Source organism: Theropithecus gelada, chromosome 20 (genome assembly GCF_003255815.1).
Source record: "Theropithecus gelada isolate Dixy chromosome 20, Tgel_1.0, whole genome shotgun sequence".
Lineage (NCBI taxonomy): Eukaryota > Metazoa > Chordata > Mammalia > Primates > Cercopithecidae > Theropithecus > Theropithecus gelada.
The window spans coordinates 6,058,939-6,075,097 of record NC_037688.1 but is presented as its reverse complement, the minus strand read 5'-3'; the positions used below and the strand labels follow the sequence as shown (position 1 = coordinate 6,075,097).

At 46.7% G+C, this 16,159-nt stretch overlaps 1 protein-coding gene across 3 annotated transcripts in view; it reads left to right on the top strand.

Annotated features, from left to right (window-relative positions):
* The window catches only part of SIAH1 (siah E3 ubiquitin protein ligase 1), a 37,214-nt gene that overhangs the window by 511 nt on the left and 20,544 nt on the right, over window positions 1–16,159 (top strand). The window contains exon 2 of one of the 3 annotated variants that reach the window (XM_025369578.1): window positions 5,906–6,120. The gene's annotated coding sequence lies outside the window, so the exon portion shown is untranslated. Of the gene's footprint in view, window positions 1–5,905; window positions 6,121–11,825; window positions 12,067–12,445; window positions 12,875–16,159 lie in introns of those variants that run through there. The other 2 variants (XM_025369576.1, XM_025369579.1) reach the window with 2 other exon arrangements.

The following is a 16,159-nucleotide window of genomic DNA, read 5'->3' as shown; positions in this document are numbered from 1 at the left end:
ATAATCCCAGCATTTAGGGAGGCTGAGACAGGAGTATCACTTGAACCACTGAGTTTGAGTCCATCCTGAGCAATAGAGTGAGACTTTGTCTCTAAATAAAAAAAATGCTGGGTGCAGTGGCTCACCCCCGTAATCCCAACACTTTGGGAGGCCAAGGCAGGTGAATCACCTGAGGTCAGGAGTTGGAGACTGGCCTGGCCAACATGGCAAAACCCTGTCCCTACTAAAAATACAAAAATTAGCTAGGTGTGGCAGTGGGCCCCTATAGTCCCAGCTACTCAGGAAGCTGAGGCAGGAGAATCACTAGAACCTGGGAGGCCAAGGTTGCAGTGAGCCGAGATCGGGTCACTGCACTCCAGCCTGGGTGACAGAGTGAGACTCCATCTCAAAAAAAAAAAAAAAAAAAAAAAGGAATGAATGAACTGGGAGAAGCTGTTTCTCACTGATTACCACAGTCAGTGGAGACAGTTATTAAGAATCAGTTGCTTCACTGTGTAGGGACAGTTTCACCATAACTAGCAGACAGGTATTTGCTTTCTTTCAATAGGATCAAGGGATGAAGACTGAGATTGTATACATGTAAATACCAAGTTCAGTGAGTTTCCATGGCCTCTTCTGTCTTAATACAACTTAACAAACAATCCAGACAGATTTCTGCCTCCACTTTGTTGGTTTACCCAGGGATATTTTGGCTTTGTTTGCAGATATTCGGTGATATTTGGAAGGGTGCTGTCCATAGCTGCCCCTCACCTCTCTTTCACTCTACATTGACTGAGGATTTACACTTTGTTTTGTGTCTGTACTAGTTTCCTATCGCTGCTATAACAAATTACCGCAAACTTAGTGGGTTAACACAACACATATGTATTATATTACAGTTCCAGAGGTGAGAAGTCTAAAATTAGTCTTATGGGGCTAACATCAAGGTGTTGGCTGGGCTGACCCCATCTGGATGCTCCAGGGAAAGAATCTGTTTCCTTGCCTTTTCAGTTTTCTAGTGGCCTCCTGCATTCCATGGCTCATGGCCCCTTTCTGGGTCTCTCTGACCTCTGCTTTTGTTGTTGTTGTTTGTTGAGATAAGAGTCTTGCTATGTTGCCCAGGCTGGTGTCAAACTCCTGGGCTCAAGTGCTTCTCCTGCCTTGGCCTCCAAAGGGATTATAGGTGTGAGCCACTGAGCCTGGCTCAGACCTCTTGTTATCACATCTTCTATCTCTTGGCCCATGGGATAGTCCAGGATAATGTCTTCATCTCAAAATCCTTAACTCAATCACATATGCTAAATCCTTTTTGCCACGTAAAGTAACTCATTCACAGGTTCTGGGGGTTAGGTTGTAGACTTTTTTTTTTTTTTTTTTTTGAGACCGAGTCTCACCCATGTTGCCCAGGCTGGAGTGCAGTGGCAAGATCTTGGCTCACTGCAACCTCTGCCTCCCAGGTTCAAGTGATTCTCCTGCCTCAGCTTCCCAAGTAGCTGGGATTACAGGCATGTGCCACCATGCCCAGCTAATTCTGTATTTTTAGTAAAGACAGGATTTCCCCATGTTGGTCAGGCTGGTCTCGAACTCTCGACCTTAGGTGATCCGCCCGCCTCAGTCTCCCAAAGTGCTGGGATTATAGGCATGAGTCACCGTGCCCAGACAGACATTTTTATTTTTCTTTTTAAGACCAAGTCTTGCTTTGTCAACTAGTCTGGAGTGCAGTGGTGCGATCTCAGGTCAGCAACCTCTCTACCTCCCAGGTTCAAGTGATTCTCCTGCCTCAGCCTTCTGAGTAACTGGGACTACAGAAGTGTGCCATCAGGCCCAGCTAATTTTTTTGTTGTTGTATTTTTAGTAGAGACAGGATTTCTCCTGACCTCAAGTGATCCGCCCACCTAGGCCTCCCAAAGTCCTGGGATCACAGGCGTGAGCCACCTCGCCCAGCCTCGAGCCTACTTTCTTATTCAAATATCACACATACTTTAGACTGGCCGCGGTGGCTCACGCCTGTAATCCCAGCATTTAGGGAGGTGTAGGTGGGTGGATTGCTTGAGCCTAGGAGTTCGAGACCAGCCTGGGCAACATGGTGAAACCCCATCTCTACAAAAAATGCAAAAATTACCTGGGTGTGGTGGCTATTTTGAAAGCTGCGGCAGGAGGATCGCTTGAGCCCAGGAGGTTGATGCTGCAGTAAGCTCTGATCGCACCACCGCACTCTAGCCTGGGTGATGGGGCAAGATCCTATCTCAAAAACAAACAAACAAACAAACAAACAAAAAACAACTTTCTCCCTTTTCTCTACCCCAACTCCACTTAGTTTCCCTTTCCTAGTACTTTTTTTTTTTTTTTTTTTGCCAGAAATAACCCCTTTAACCATTACAGCTTTAATGCTTCTAGTGGTCACCACTGTACTCTAAGCGTTATAACTTTGTGTGTGTGTGTGTGTGTGTGTTCTTTTTTTTTTTTTTTGAGACAGAGTTTTGCTCTTTCACCCAGGCTGGAGTAAAGTGGCACGATCTCTGCTCACTGCAACCTCTGCCCCCTGGATTCAAGCAATTCTCCTGCCTTAGCCTCCCAAGTAGCTGGGGTTACAGGTGCCTGCCACCACCACACCTGGCTAATTTTTGTATTTTTAGTAGAGACGGGGTTTCGCCATGTTGGCCAGGTTGGTCTCAAACTCCTGACCTCAGGTGATCCACCTGCCTCGGCCTCCCAAAGTGCTGGGATTACAGGCATGAGCCACCGCACCTGGCCATTTTTTCATTAACAGTGCGTTGTAGGTAGTTGTTTAGATAACTTAAAATATACTTTAATTCATCCTTCTAAAATTCATTAAAATGAAAACCCTGAATTGACAAATTCTCATAAAGGACTCAAGGACCCTGCAGATTCATGTGTAAGCCCACCTAGATAAATATGAATCACAGATCATGTTTCTCCTTAGCTGTAAGACACAATGAATGAGCAAGGAGCAAAGGCTCTGGAGCCAGACGGACCTGGATGTTAACTTCCACACCTCCACTTATTAGTACGTGCCATGGGAGAGTTCTTTACCCTTTGAGTTTCCATTTCCTCATCTGTAAAATGGGATACCAGTGCTCACTTCATATATTTATTAGTATTAAATTAAGTAATTCATAAACTTGTGCGTGTGTTAAGCATTTCTTGAATGCTAAATGTTTCTAAATGCTAGTTTCTCCAAGATAATTTGGAAAGAAAGTCAAGTATCTACTAACAATGAATGAAAGGATGTAAAAGAGAAACTGGAAACAGATTCCATAGACGGTGATAGTTAAGGGCATGGTCCTTGTTTAATATTTCTTCATTTGCTCAACGAAAATGTTGAGGGCTCTTTATGTGTCAGCCACTGTACTAGGCATAGATGGAAATACAGACATGCACCCTGCCCTCCAGGGGCTTATTCTACTTATTGCTATGTCATAGGAGTCCAACAAATACTTAATTTTTAAAACTGGCTAAGGCCGGGCACAGTAGTTCATGCCTATAATCCCGGCACTTGGGGAGGCCGAGGTGGGCAGATGACTTGAGCTCAGGAGTTTGAGACCAGCCTGGGCAACATAGTGAAACCCTGTCTCCACCAAAAATACAAAAAAATTAGCTGGGCACAGTGGCATGCACCTGTGTTTCCAGCTACTCAGGAGGCTGAGGTGGGAGGATTGCTTGAGCCTGGGAGGCAGAGGTTGCATTGAGCCAAGATCGCACCAATGCATTCCAACCTGGGTGACAGAGTAAGACTCTGTCTCAGGAAAAAAAAAAAAAAAAAAAAAAAAGGCTAAATTCTGACACGTGTAAAGAAAAGATTTGGATCCATGGAAATGAGCATCTGTGGGTTGGGCATGAGGCAGGGGTTGTACTTAATGCACTGTACAGTTATTACTGCATTCCAATGAACTCAAGAACAACAATTACTGTAAAGTAATTGTCAGTATCACCTACTTCCACCAGCTACATAAAAACCTGAATGGTTTTCTAATTTTTTTTTTTTTTTGAGACAAGGGTTTTGCTCTGTCACCCAGGCTGGAGTGCAGTGGTGTGATTTCTGCTCACTGCAACCTCCACCTCCGGGGTTCAAGTGATTCTCCTGCCTCAGCCTCCCGAATAGCTGAGATTACAGGCACCCACCACCACACCTGGCTAATTTTTGTAGTTTTAATAGAGACGGAGTTCCACCATATTGGCCAGACTGGTCTTGAACTCCTTACCTCAGGTGATCTGAAGACATTGGCCTCCTAAAGTGCTGGGATTACAGACATGAGCCACCGTGCCCAGCTCTAACTTCTTGAAAAATGTGATGCCTAGCACATAACCTTTTTCCTGAAGAAACTTGATTATATTGAAGGAAAACTACAGTATGGGCGAATGCATTTCCCAACCACTTGGACTTCTGGGAACTTGCTTCAGCTACTTCCAGTTTCATTCTTTGATGCTCATGTTGTATCTCTACCTTCTCCACCATGTCCAGGAGATTTGTTTGGGATACTGTTTAACACATTCACCAACCTTAGACAGTGACTGGCAACAGGTGTGTCTGATAAAGAAAACATTGCTTCTGCTCTGCTTTAGGCATATCGGACAAGTTGGGGACCTGCTTTCCTTTGCAAAGCTTATAGGAATCTATGTGGGAGGCAGGAACCGCCTTCTAGTTTCCAGGCTGAAAAAGGCTCTCTGGCTACCAGCAGAGCAAGGCTTGGAAGGGAATGCTAATGTGTTTCGAGACCTATCCACCTAAGCTGAGTGACAAACGGGTATCAGTGGTTTAATGTAAGAGGAGATAGCTGTAGTTTCCTGGGCAAGAGACATCTATGATTGCCTGGAAACAAACACAGCCCATCAGTGATTCAATAGATAGGTTTGGTCTTGTGAATTGGTCTATTGTAAAATAACTGTATTGACATGAAGATACTTGGAAATCATCTGTACAGTCTTAAGTAGTTCAGCCAACTTTGACAGCGTTATCTGAGAGGCTGAGGTATAAGAATCACTCAAACCCAGAAGGTGGAGGTTGCAGTGAGCTGAGATTGCAAAATAAAGAAATAAATATCAATTTAATATAAATTCATAGCAAAACCCCCAAATAAAGGTACTCTCATCAGTGCCTGTTTCATTTATTTTTATGTTTTTAGAGATGGAGTCTCCCTCTGTCACCCAGTTGGGAGTGCAGGGGCACAATCACGGCTCACCATAGCCTCAAATCCCCAGGCTCAAGCAATCCTCTCATCTTGGCCTCCTGATTAGCTAGGATTACAGGTGCACACCACCACGCCAGGCTAATTTTTAAACTTTTTATAGGGACGGGGTCTTGCTATGTTCTTAGGTTGGTCTGGAACTTCTGGGCCTCAAGCAATCCTCTTGCCTTGGCCTCCCAAAGTGCTGGGATTACAGGTGTGAGCCACCGTGCCTGGCCAGTGCCTGTTTTATTCATAAGAGGAAAGTAATTTACATCACTGGTACCTTAACTACGGGCCAGACACAGGACCAGAGTGTTATGTTCCATTGGAGTACGTGGAATTGCCATTTGATGTGATTTGAGGGGACCAGGAAGGCTCCCTATCCAGATGTGGCCTGAAAATATTTGTCACTGTTCCTGAAATCCCATCAATTAGAAGATTATTTGGATTGGCTTTACAGTTTACAAAACGCTTTTCTATAGATAAACTGTCAAGGAAGCAGAGTCACCTCCCTGTTCAGAAAAGGTGTTTAGTTACCCCCATAGTGGGGCTATTTTCTTTCAAATGGTAGGTACATTTTTTTTGAGAGGGGGGTAAATCAAATTTATAATGGTGATGTTCATGTCCCACCCATAGCTACCACCCAGAATTAACTAAATCAGATTGAGCCCCACCCAAATCCAGGTAGGAATTCTCAGAGATGAAATTAACCCGATTAGATTTGTTTTGTATAAAAGGGAAGTGGGGAAAGTAAGAAGTAATTGGGACTCTTCTAGAGGAGAGCAGGCACAAACTAAGCCAAGAAAAGCAAGTTTGAGAATTCCAGAGGCAGAAGTTGCTTCTGGGTGCCTGACATCAACAATCCAGCACTTCAAGACCGGTGTGCGGCATCCTCAGGGGACACTGTGTCCTGGGCATCCCTGCAGTTTAAGAGAATCCACTATATTATAAGGTAACTCCTCGACTGTCAGCAGTGGGCCAGAGAGAGACTGTTATTTTCAGATGGACAAATACTGTCGGGTAGAGGAAGGGATGGGGGATAAGGAGGACAAAATCTGACTTTGGCAAAGCCGGGTATTTAGAACTTTAATAGCCATGTTGGCAAGTTCTCTCTTAGTCCATGTCCATTTCACTGCTTGCAGAGAGGCCCAGGGGTTCTGGGGGCGAGAAACACATCTCACCCCAGAGCTGCTCCTCCCCAGGAGCCTTTTAGGGCCAGGACAGAACTCCTCTGCCCTTCGCAACCAGGTCAAGGCCACATGGCTATGTCCAGCACATAGCCTGTGAAAATGTAAAATTTACCTCCAAACTGAAGTGAACCAAACTCTGTTGACCTTCCCATGTATTGAGGAGCTATAACTTCTCTCCAAAAACATGAAAGTAAAATTGCAGTTTAAATCGTGTAATTAGGAATACTGTAACTAGTGTTTTGCACATATAAACTTTATCATACACTGGGAATTTGTACATATGTGCCCAGTATGGGATTTTTCTATTTTTATCTTTATTTGTTTGAGACAGAGTCTCGCTCTGTTGCCTAGACTGGAGTGAAATGGCATGATCTCTGCCTCACTGCAACCTCCACCTCCCGGGTTCAAGTGATTCTGCTGCCTCAGTCTCCGAGGTAGCTGGGATTACAGGTGTGTGCCACTGTGCTCGGCTAATTTTTGTATTCTTAGTAGAGACGGGGTTTCACCACGTTGGCCAGGCTGCTCTCGAACTCCTGAACTCAGGTGATCCACCCTCTTGGCCTTCCAAAGCGCTGGGATTACAGGCTTGAGCCACCATACCCAGTCCAGTATGGGATTTTATAAACAAAATTAGGTATACTATAATTTATGGGCAATTGAAAAGATTTTCAAAGGGGATTTTTTTTTCTTTTTTTGAGACGGAGTTTCACTCTTGTCGCCCAGACTGGAGTATAATGGCACCATCTCGGCTCACTGTAACCCCTGCCTCCCGAGTTCAAGTGATTCTCCTGCCTCAGCTTTCTGAGTAGCTGGGATTACAGGCGCCTGCCAACATGCCCGGCTACTTTTTGTATTTTTAGAAGAGACAGGGTTTCACTATGTTGGTCAGGCTAGTCTTGAACTCCTGACCTCAGGTGATCCACCCGCCTTGGCCTCCCACAGTGCTGGGATTACAGGCGTGAGCCACCGCGCCCAGCCTATTTTTTCATTCTTTGGGTAAAGTTTAGAACTTAACTGGTAAGAGGAGATGCCACTAAATGTTAAGTTTATCTACACTTTTGTATGTGTCACATGTTTGCTTCATGCCTATTTATTTATTTATTTGGAGACAGAGTCTCGCTCTGTTGCCTAGGCTGGAGTCCAATAGCTTGATCTTGGCTCTCTGCAACCTCTGCCTCCTGGGTTCAGGTGATTCTCTTGCTTCAGTCTCCCAAGTAGTCTCCCAAGGATTACAAGTGTGCACCACCATGCCCAGCTAATTTTTTGTATTTTTAGTAGAGATGGGGTTTCCCTATGATGGTCAGGCTGGTCTCAAACTCCTGGCCTCTAGTGATCTGCCTGCCTTGGCCTCCCAAAGTGCTGGGATTACAGGCATGAGCCACCTCACTCAGCCTATTTATTTAAGAGACAAGGTCTCATTCTGTTGCCTAGGCTGGAGTGTAGTGATGTGATCATAGTTCACTGCAGCCTCAAACTCCTGGGCTCAAGTGATCCTCTTGCTGCAGCCTCCAGGGTGGCTAGGACAACAGGCATGCACCACCACACATGGCTAAATTTCTAAATTTTGCCTAGCAGTTTGTTTAGATCAGAGTCTATCTTATTGCTTAAAAAGTATATCACATAATTCCATCTTGTAAAGTCTAGTTATGCCTTAATTGAAATTGACAAAGCTCAAAATGCCAGCTCTAAAATGAACCCTGGGGACCAGGCATGTTGGCTCACGCCTATAATCCCATCACTTTGACTTTGGGAGGCCGAGGCAGGAGGATTACTTGAAGCCAGGAATTTGAGACCAGCCTGGGCAATACAGCAAGAACCCCCATCTCTACAAAAAGTTGAAAGTTATCCTGGTGTCACGGCACATGCCTGCAGTCCCAGCTACTTGGAAGGCTGAGGTGGGAGAATCGCTTCAATCCAGGAGTTTAAGGCTGCAGTAAGCTTTTAAAAAACTTTTTTTTTTTTTGAGACAGATTTTGCTCTGTCGCCCAGGCTGGAGTGCAGTGGCACAGTTTCGGCTCACTGCAACCTCTGCCTCCTGGGCTCAAGCAATTCTCATGCCTCAGCCTCCCGAGTAGCTGGGATTACAGGCATGCACCACCATGCCCAGCTAATTTTTGTATTTTTAGGAGAGATGGGGTTTGGCCATGTTGGCCAGGCTGGTCCTGAACTCCTGACCTCAAGTAATCAGCCCACCTTGGTCTCCCAAAGTGCTGGGATTGTGGGTGTGAGCCACTGCTCCCAGCCTTGTAGTGAGCTTTGATTGTGTCACGGCACTCCAGCTTGGGTAACAGAGCAAAATCCTGTCTCTAAGACAAAAATAAAATAACTTCTAGTTTTTTCTCAAGGCATTTATTTACATTAGGCACTCTATGCTCCATATGACTCCACAAAACCTGCCTGCATGGAGCACATAACCAGCTCCCAAAGGGCAGTGACCTGTAACCTCCTTCCTGAGTTGGGGGATCCTGCTCCAGCTGTGGCCAGTCTTTCCTCCCTCCCATGTCCATTCAGTCTTGGACACACCATTCTCTTTAGTGACTATCCCTTCTGCTTGGAAAGCCTTTCCATCTTCATCTGGAAAACTCCTACTCCTTAGCCAAGACCCAGTTCAAACTTTATTGCTTCAGCAAATCCTTTCTTGGCTTTACCAGCCAGATACAGATGCTCCCTTCCGTAACTTGGCCCACAGAGCCTAGCACTCTGCACCCCACTGGCTTCTTCAGCACTATGGTCTACACCACATCCCAGTGCCTTAGCCCTCTCAATCCCTTCCCCAACCCTTCTCCCCAAGAAAAAACTCTGCAAGAGGGTGATTTTTTTGTTTCTAGAATTGAGTAGTCTTCTTACCACACCAAGTTTTCTTCTGAAATGTTTTTTGCCTTATTCAGGTACTCCACTTTCTACTACCCCCTCAAAAGGAAAGTTATTTTCCTTCCTTTCTTTTTTAGAGATAGAATCTGGCTCTGTTGCCCAGGCTGGAGTGCAGTGATGTAATCACAGTTCATAGCAACCTCCAACTCCTAGGCTCAAGTGACCCTCCCACTTCAGCCTCCTGAGTGCTGGGACTACAGGTGTGTACCACCGTGCCTGGTGTGTGTATATATATATATATATATATATATATATATATATATTTTTTTTTTTTTTTTTTTGAGATGGAGTTTTGTTCTTGTTGCCCAGGCTGGAGTGCAGTGGTGCAATCTCAGCTCACTGCAACCAAGTAGCTGGGAGGTTCAGGTGATTCTCCTGCCTCAGCCTCCCAAGCAGCTGGGATTACAGGCACCTGCCACCACACCCAGCTAATATTTTGTATTTTTAGTACAGATGGGGATTCACCATGTTGGTCAGGCTGGCCTTAAACTCCTGAACTCAGGTGATTTGCCCACCTTGGCCTCCAAAGTGCTGGGATTACAGGCGTGAGTGACCATGCCCAGCTCCCTAATATTTTTATTTTTTGTAGAAATTGGGTCTTGCTGTGTTGCCCAGGTTGTTCTCAAACTCTTGGTGTCAATCGACTCCTTGGCCTCCCAAAGTGCTGGGATTATGGGCATGAACTACCATGCCTTGCCTGAACCAGTTCATTCCTTATAATCCCTAATCCTTCACGTCCTTACTCAGTCACTTATCCTATTATATACTTGTCCTATTATACACCTTCTTAGTACCAGACACCTTTTTTTCTTTTGCAATTTTTTCACACTGTAGTGGTACATTTACTTATGAGATTGTTTGTGTCCACCACTGAGTTGTACTGTATGTGGTTTGAGTTCAGAACTAGCAGCTCCGTATTTCCAGAACCTAGCATTGTGTCTGCCTGAATAAACGAACGAATACATAAATGTCTTCCTCACTTTTGGTCAGCTCCATGACGGGCACAGTGTATACAGAACATCTTAGGCTCCCTCTGAAAATATTGGTTGTTGCAAAAATGAATGATAGCGCGATCGAAAACTATATGGACCTATATAACTCACCCAAGTTCTTTAACTGACTTTTGGACTTTGGGGACCAGCATATTAGTAGTGTATGACGCTTGCGGCTAAGAGCGTTTCTTTACTTTCCCAACTTCAAGAAACATTGTTTGGATCTGCTAATGGTCCCAGAGGAAAAGAGCAGCCACAATAAGCAAAGTATTATTAGACTGAGAAGAGAGTCAGAAGTATCAACAGTCGCAGACTACCAATTTGCTGAGGGAAGCCGGAAATTAACAGCTTGTGTTAGTACCTAGGATAATTTTTTTCTGCTGAAACTTATGTTCTCAGTGGAGCACTTGCTTAAAAACTTCCTACCGAAAGAGATTTGCTGATGGTGGGGAGCTTGGAGGTGATGAGGAGGAGACGAGTCCCTCGTTTCTAAAATCCCATATAAAGAGTAACTTTTTTTAGTTTTCACACAGAACACCATATTATTATTATCTTTGAGTCGGAGTCTTGCTCTGTAGCTAGGCTGGAGTGCAGTGGCGCGATCTTGGCTCACTGCAACCTCTGCCTCCCGGGTTCAAGCGATTCTCCTGACTCTGCCTCCCGAGTAGCTGGGACTACAGGCGCGTACCACCACACCCCGCTAAGAGTTCACCATGTTGGCCAGGCTGGTCTCGAACTCCTGACCTCAGGTAATCCACCAGTCTCGGCGTCCTAAGTGCTGGGATTACAGGCGTGAGCCACCGCGCCCGGCCAGAATACCATTTTAATGGCTCTTACATGGAAATCCAATCAGGCCTTGTAAATGTCTCAGATGCTTGCTTCTGCTCATAGCACCCATCAAAGAATTGCAAGTGACGTTTTCCTTTTATTTCAAGAAGTGGAACGCAGAGTCCCTAATCAGGGACTTTCTAGATGAGGATGGACACAGAGGAAAAGGCGTGCTTCTCCCATTACCCACTTTTTGGCTGAAACAAGCTTTTGAAGCTCGTCCCGCTGTTGCTGAAGAGCGGCTCAACCACGGGAGAGGCTGGGAATTTCCCTAGGGGTGGGGTCCCGGTTGGTGGCCAGGGCAGCCGCTTTCTCTTTGGGACTGAGTGGAGCTGGGAAGGATCCGTGCAGGCGCGGGCGAAATCAGCAGACAAAACAGGGCGGGGGTGCACGAGGCCGCAACGGCGGCCAGCCTGGGGCTCTCATCCCTCTGGGCGACCCCTCCGGCCGGAGCCAGGGGTCACGCGGCCCCGGAACAAAGCGCCGCGGGAGAAGCCGCCCTGATCCGGCGGGCAAGAGCTAGCTTCTCGCGGGCCAGAGTGCCACGGGCCAGGATCTGTTGAACGCGCGGTGCACGGGCGCAGCAACGGTAGCCGAGTAGCCCCCACACCTACCGCTGCCCTTGCAGACCCACACAGCGACACCCGCGGAGACCGCCGCCGGCCGCGCCAACGCCTGTGCGCCTGCGCGCCCGCGCGCCCGCGCGTTCGCGGAAGCCCCGCCCCCAGGCTCCCAACGCGCGGGGCCGCGCCTCCTCATGGCCGCCGCCGCAGTGTGTGGTATTTAGCGGGGACGCGCGGCGGGCTCGAGGACGCGCGAAACGGCGGCGGCGGCGGCGGCCAGGGGGGAGCCGGGGCGGCCGTTGCGGGGCGCGCTCTCGAGAGGCGGCGGCGGCCCAGAGTGTCCCGTCGGTCTCGGCGCCGGGAAGAGGCGGTGGCGCTGCCCGCGGTGGCGGGGGTTGGCGACGGAGCGCGTTGGTGCCAGGACCGGGGTCCGAGGCGCGCTCTCCGCCCACAGGTAAGTGGGGCCCGGCCTGAGGGAGGAGCCGGCGGCGAGGGGCTCTCCGGGAGGCGGGCGCCCAGGCCCGGTAATGGCGGAGGGCGGGAAGGTCGGCCCGGCCAGGGCGCGGGCAGTAGTCGGCACGGCGGCGCCTTTGTCTCGGCCGTAGCCGGGCCGCCCGGTCGAGCGCCGCCCCCCGCCCCTCCCCTGCCCGCAGCCTCCGCGAGCCGGCTCGCCCCCGCCCCCGGAGCCCCGGGCCCGGCGGGGTGGCGGTGAGGGTCTGCCCCGCGCGGCCGGGCGGAGGGCGGGGGAAGGGCCTCGGCGGCGGCCCGGCCCCCGCGCGCCCGGGAGGCGGGCCCGGCCGGGGGTGGCGCCCGGCGCGCCCCGCGCCCTCGTGCCGGCCTTTGTTGTGGAGGGTCCCGGGGTGTGCGGCCAACATGGCGGAGGTCAGCTGAGTGCGGGCAGCTGCCGGGGCCCTGCCCTCCCTCCCCACGGCGCCCGGAGGCCCGGGCCGCACCGCGCCGCGCGGCCGGCCTCGGTCTCGTTTCTCTGCCCCCGACACCCGGCTGGAGCCGTCCCGGACGGGGCTGCGCTCTTCCTGCCGCTTCGGCCGGAGGCTTCATTGTGCAGTGGGAAGAATGCAGCCTCCTCCCTTGTTTATGTCGTTAGAGAAGAGAGCGCGTGAACGGCGTGCCAGGGAAGCTCTGGCTTATTATAAACCTGGCATTTCCTAGGCTTCATTTGCCGGGTAGTTTGGGGTCCTTTCTTAACTCTCCCAAATTTATAACTTAAGAAAGTGAATAAGCTGGGCCTCACCGATGCGTAGGTATTTTTTCGCCTTCGGCCCTTTCCTGGAAAGATACATAATTTGTTCGCTCGGACATTCAGAAAAGTCTAGCTTGGGTGTTCGGAAAATCAGATTTGTGTAGCTCCTTTGCCAAAGTCATAGAGGCCATGAACAAACAGAGAGACCGTGGATACTGGATATAGGACAGTGCTCTGACTGCCCCTTCCTAGCAGTTGAGCATTTACCTTTGCTTATAGCGGGTGTCAAGGGTAAATTGTTAACTCTTCAGCACTTGGATGTTGAGAGCACGGGCTGTGAAGTCCGACTGTCTGCTTTGGGTCAAATCCTGTTCCACCGGTTTGTGACCTTGGGCAGATACTTAACATCTCTGTGCTTTGCTTTCCTTATCTGCAAAATGGGTTTGTAAAGACAGTGTCTACCTCAAGCCCTGTTGAGAATTGATGAGATGACAATAGGTGGACTGAAAGCAGTGGCAGGCCCATGCTAAGTTCTCAACAAATGTTTACTGTTAAGACTGTTGTTAAAGAGCTAAACTTACGAGGTTATCTTGGCATGATGTGTTGGTATGATGAAAGTGCATAGGCCAGAATTTGTGAAATCAGGTCACAGATCTTTAGTGCTGGGTTTTTTCTTTCAGTGCATTTTGTTGTTAAAAAGGACAATATTTGTATGATAAATTAACAGACTTGCTGAGATGGTGGCATTTTGGAAATTGCTACGGCCAGGGATTTGAATGGCTATATCTTTGTGATTAAAAAAAATCAAATTGATTAAAATGAGGTCTCCTTTTAGCTAGTTTAGATTTATTGATCAGTTCACTTTCAAGGACTTGAGTTAACCAACTTGGAAAAATGGGACAGTGAATACTTGAGTGTATCTATGGTGGTATGTATGGTGTTACCATCACTTTTAGAAGTTATTGAAGAGCAGAATGTAGTGTGGTGGCAAATGTAATGGTCTGGTAATTTTATCTGGGAGATGTTGGCTCAAATTATGGTGGAGAGGATTTTAGTTAGCTGTTAGGACTTCAGACTGGTAGATCGTGAGACTCAAAGTGGATTACACAAATTGGTTGTGTAGTGTTTCATTCTGAAAATTTAAATGAAGATACAGAGTTCTGTAATCTTGGATGGGTAGTTGCAATTATATCCAGAATTTGTTCCCCAAAGTTTACTATGCCAAACAGTTTTTTTTGTTATTGGCATCTTTCCAACATTATTTAGTAACATTTAATATTTTAAACTGAAATACGTATAATAGATATGAAACGGATGACTTTTCAGGGTAAGTATTCTACAGAGTACAAATTCAGAAACAATTTTAATGTACTTTACATCTGTTAAATATTAATCTGTTCCCTCTAAGCTTTGGGAAGTTCTTACAAAATTGCTGTAGAGAAATATTCTTTCTTAATATCTGTAATTAAAAAGCATAATTAGGTTAAATTGGAGTTATAAAGAAATTATCTAGCTGTGTCAGTAATGACATAGCATAACAAGTAGGATTTTCAGTGGGTATCGTGTTTTGAAAACAGATCTTACATAACTGGGGTAACAAAGTTTAGTAATTTGCAAAGTTTTAGGAGACTGCTGAAATTGTATTTTTAACCAGTTGATTTACACAATTTTTAAAGATTGGAGGTTCTTTGTTTAAAGAGATTTATTACAGAATTTTGTGGAATTCCCATATTCACCTTGTAAAATGTTAAAATCTGGATATTTTTGGTACAGCCCTCTCTTTCAACAAAATCTATATGAAATCCGCAGAGTCTTCCATCACCCCCAAAAAAATGGAGATGAAATTTTCCTTTTTACAATAAGTATCCTTAATAGTATTCTTCAAAATAGCAGTATTTCTAATGCACTTTAAATGATTTAGTTCCCATAGCTATAGTTACTAGAACATCTGCTGCATAAAGGCAAGAATTGTGTTTTTAATATATATCCTCAGTACCTAGTGCTCAGTACATATTTGTTTACTCACCTACTACTGTCCATATTCTAATGACACTCAGGTCTTTTAATTTCTTTTGAGATAAGAGTCTCGCTCTGTTGCCCAGGCTGGAGTGCCGTGGTGATGTCATAGCTTATTGCGGCCTCCAACTCTTGGGCTCAAAGGATCCTCCCACCTTAGCCTCACAAGTGGCTGGGACTAGGGGCATGTGCCACCACACTGGGCTAATTTTTAAAAAAATTATTTTGTAGAGACCAAGTCAGGTCTTGCCATCTTGCCCAGGCTGCTCACAAACTCCTGGGCTCCAGTAATCCGCCCACCTCGGCCTCCCAAAGTGCTGGAATTACAGGTGTGAACTGCTGTGCCTGGCCTCCAGTCTTTTTGCATACTGAGATGTAGACCCATATATCCCCTTATGCAGATTTTTAAAATTGACTTTATTTTTTAGAGCGGCATTAAGTTAATAGCAAATTGAGGGGAAGAGACAAGAGATTTGGCGTGTAGCACCTGTCCCCACGCGTGTAACCGCCTCCATTATCAACATTCCCTGTCAAAGTGGTACATTTGTTACAATTGAGGAACCTACATTGACACACCATTATTACCCAAAGATTATAGTGACGTACATTTTATGGGTTTAGACAAATATATAATGACATACATGAATGCTTTCACCACCCTAGAAATCCTCTGCTCCACCTGTTTATCCCCACACCCCCAACCACTTATCTTTTTACTTTTACTGTCTCCATAGTTTTGCCTTTTCCAGACTGTCATATGTGTAGCTGGGCTCTTACAATATGTAGCCTTTTCACAGTGGTTTCTTTCACTTAGTAATATGCATTTAGGTTTCCTCCACGTCTTTATGGCTTGGTAACTCATTTCTTTAGGGCTGCATAATATTCTGTTGTCTAGATGTACCACAGTTGGTTTATCCATTCACCTACTGAAGGATGTCTTGGTTGGCTTCCAAGTTTTGGCAATTCTGAATAAAGCTGTTATAAACATCCATTTGCAGGTTTTTGTGTGGCCATGAGTTTTTAACTCCTTTGGGTAAATGCCAAGGAATGTGATTGCTGGATCAGATAGTAAGAGTATGTTTAGTTGTTTTGTTGTTGTTTTTTTGAGACGGAGTCTCAGTCTGTCCCCCAGGCTGGAGTACAGTGGCACAGTCTCAGCTCACTACAGCTTCTGCCTCCTGGGTTGAAGTGATTCTTGTGCCTCAGCCTCCCGAGTAGCTGGGATTACAGGCGCCTGCCATCATGCCCAGCTAATTTTTGGATTTTTAGTAGAGACAGGGTTTCAACATGTCAGCGAGGCTGGCCTCAATCTCCTGACCTCAAGTGATCT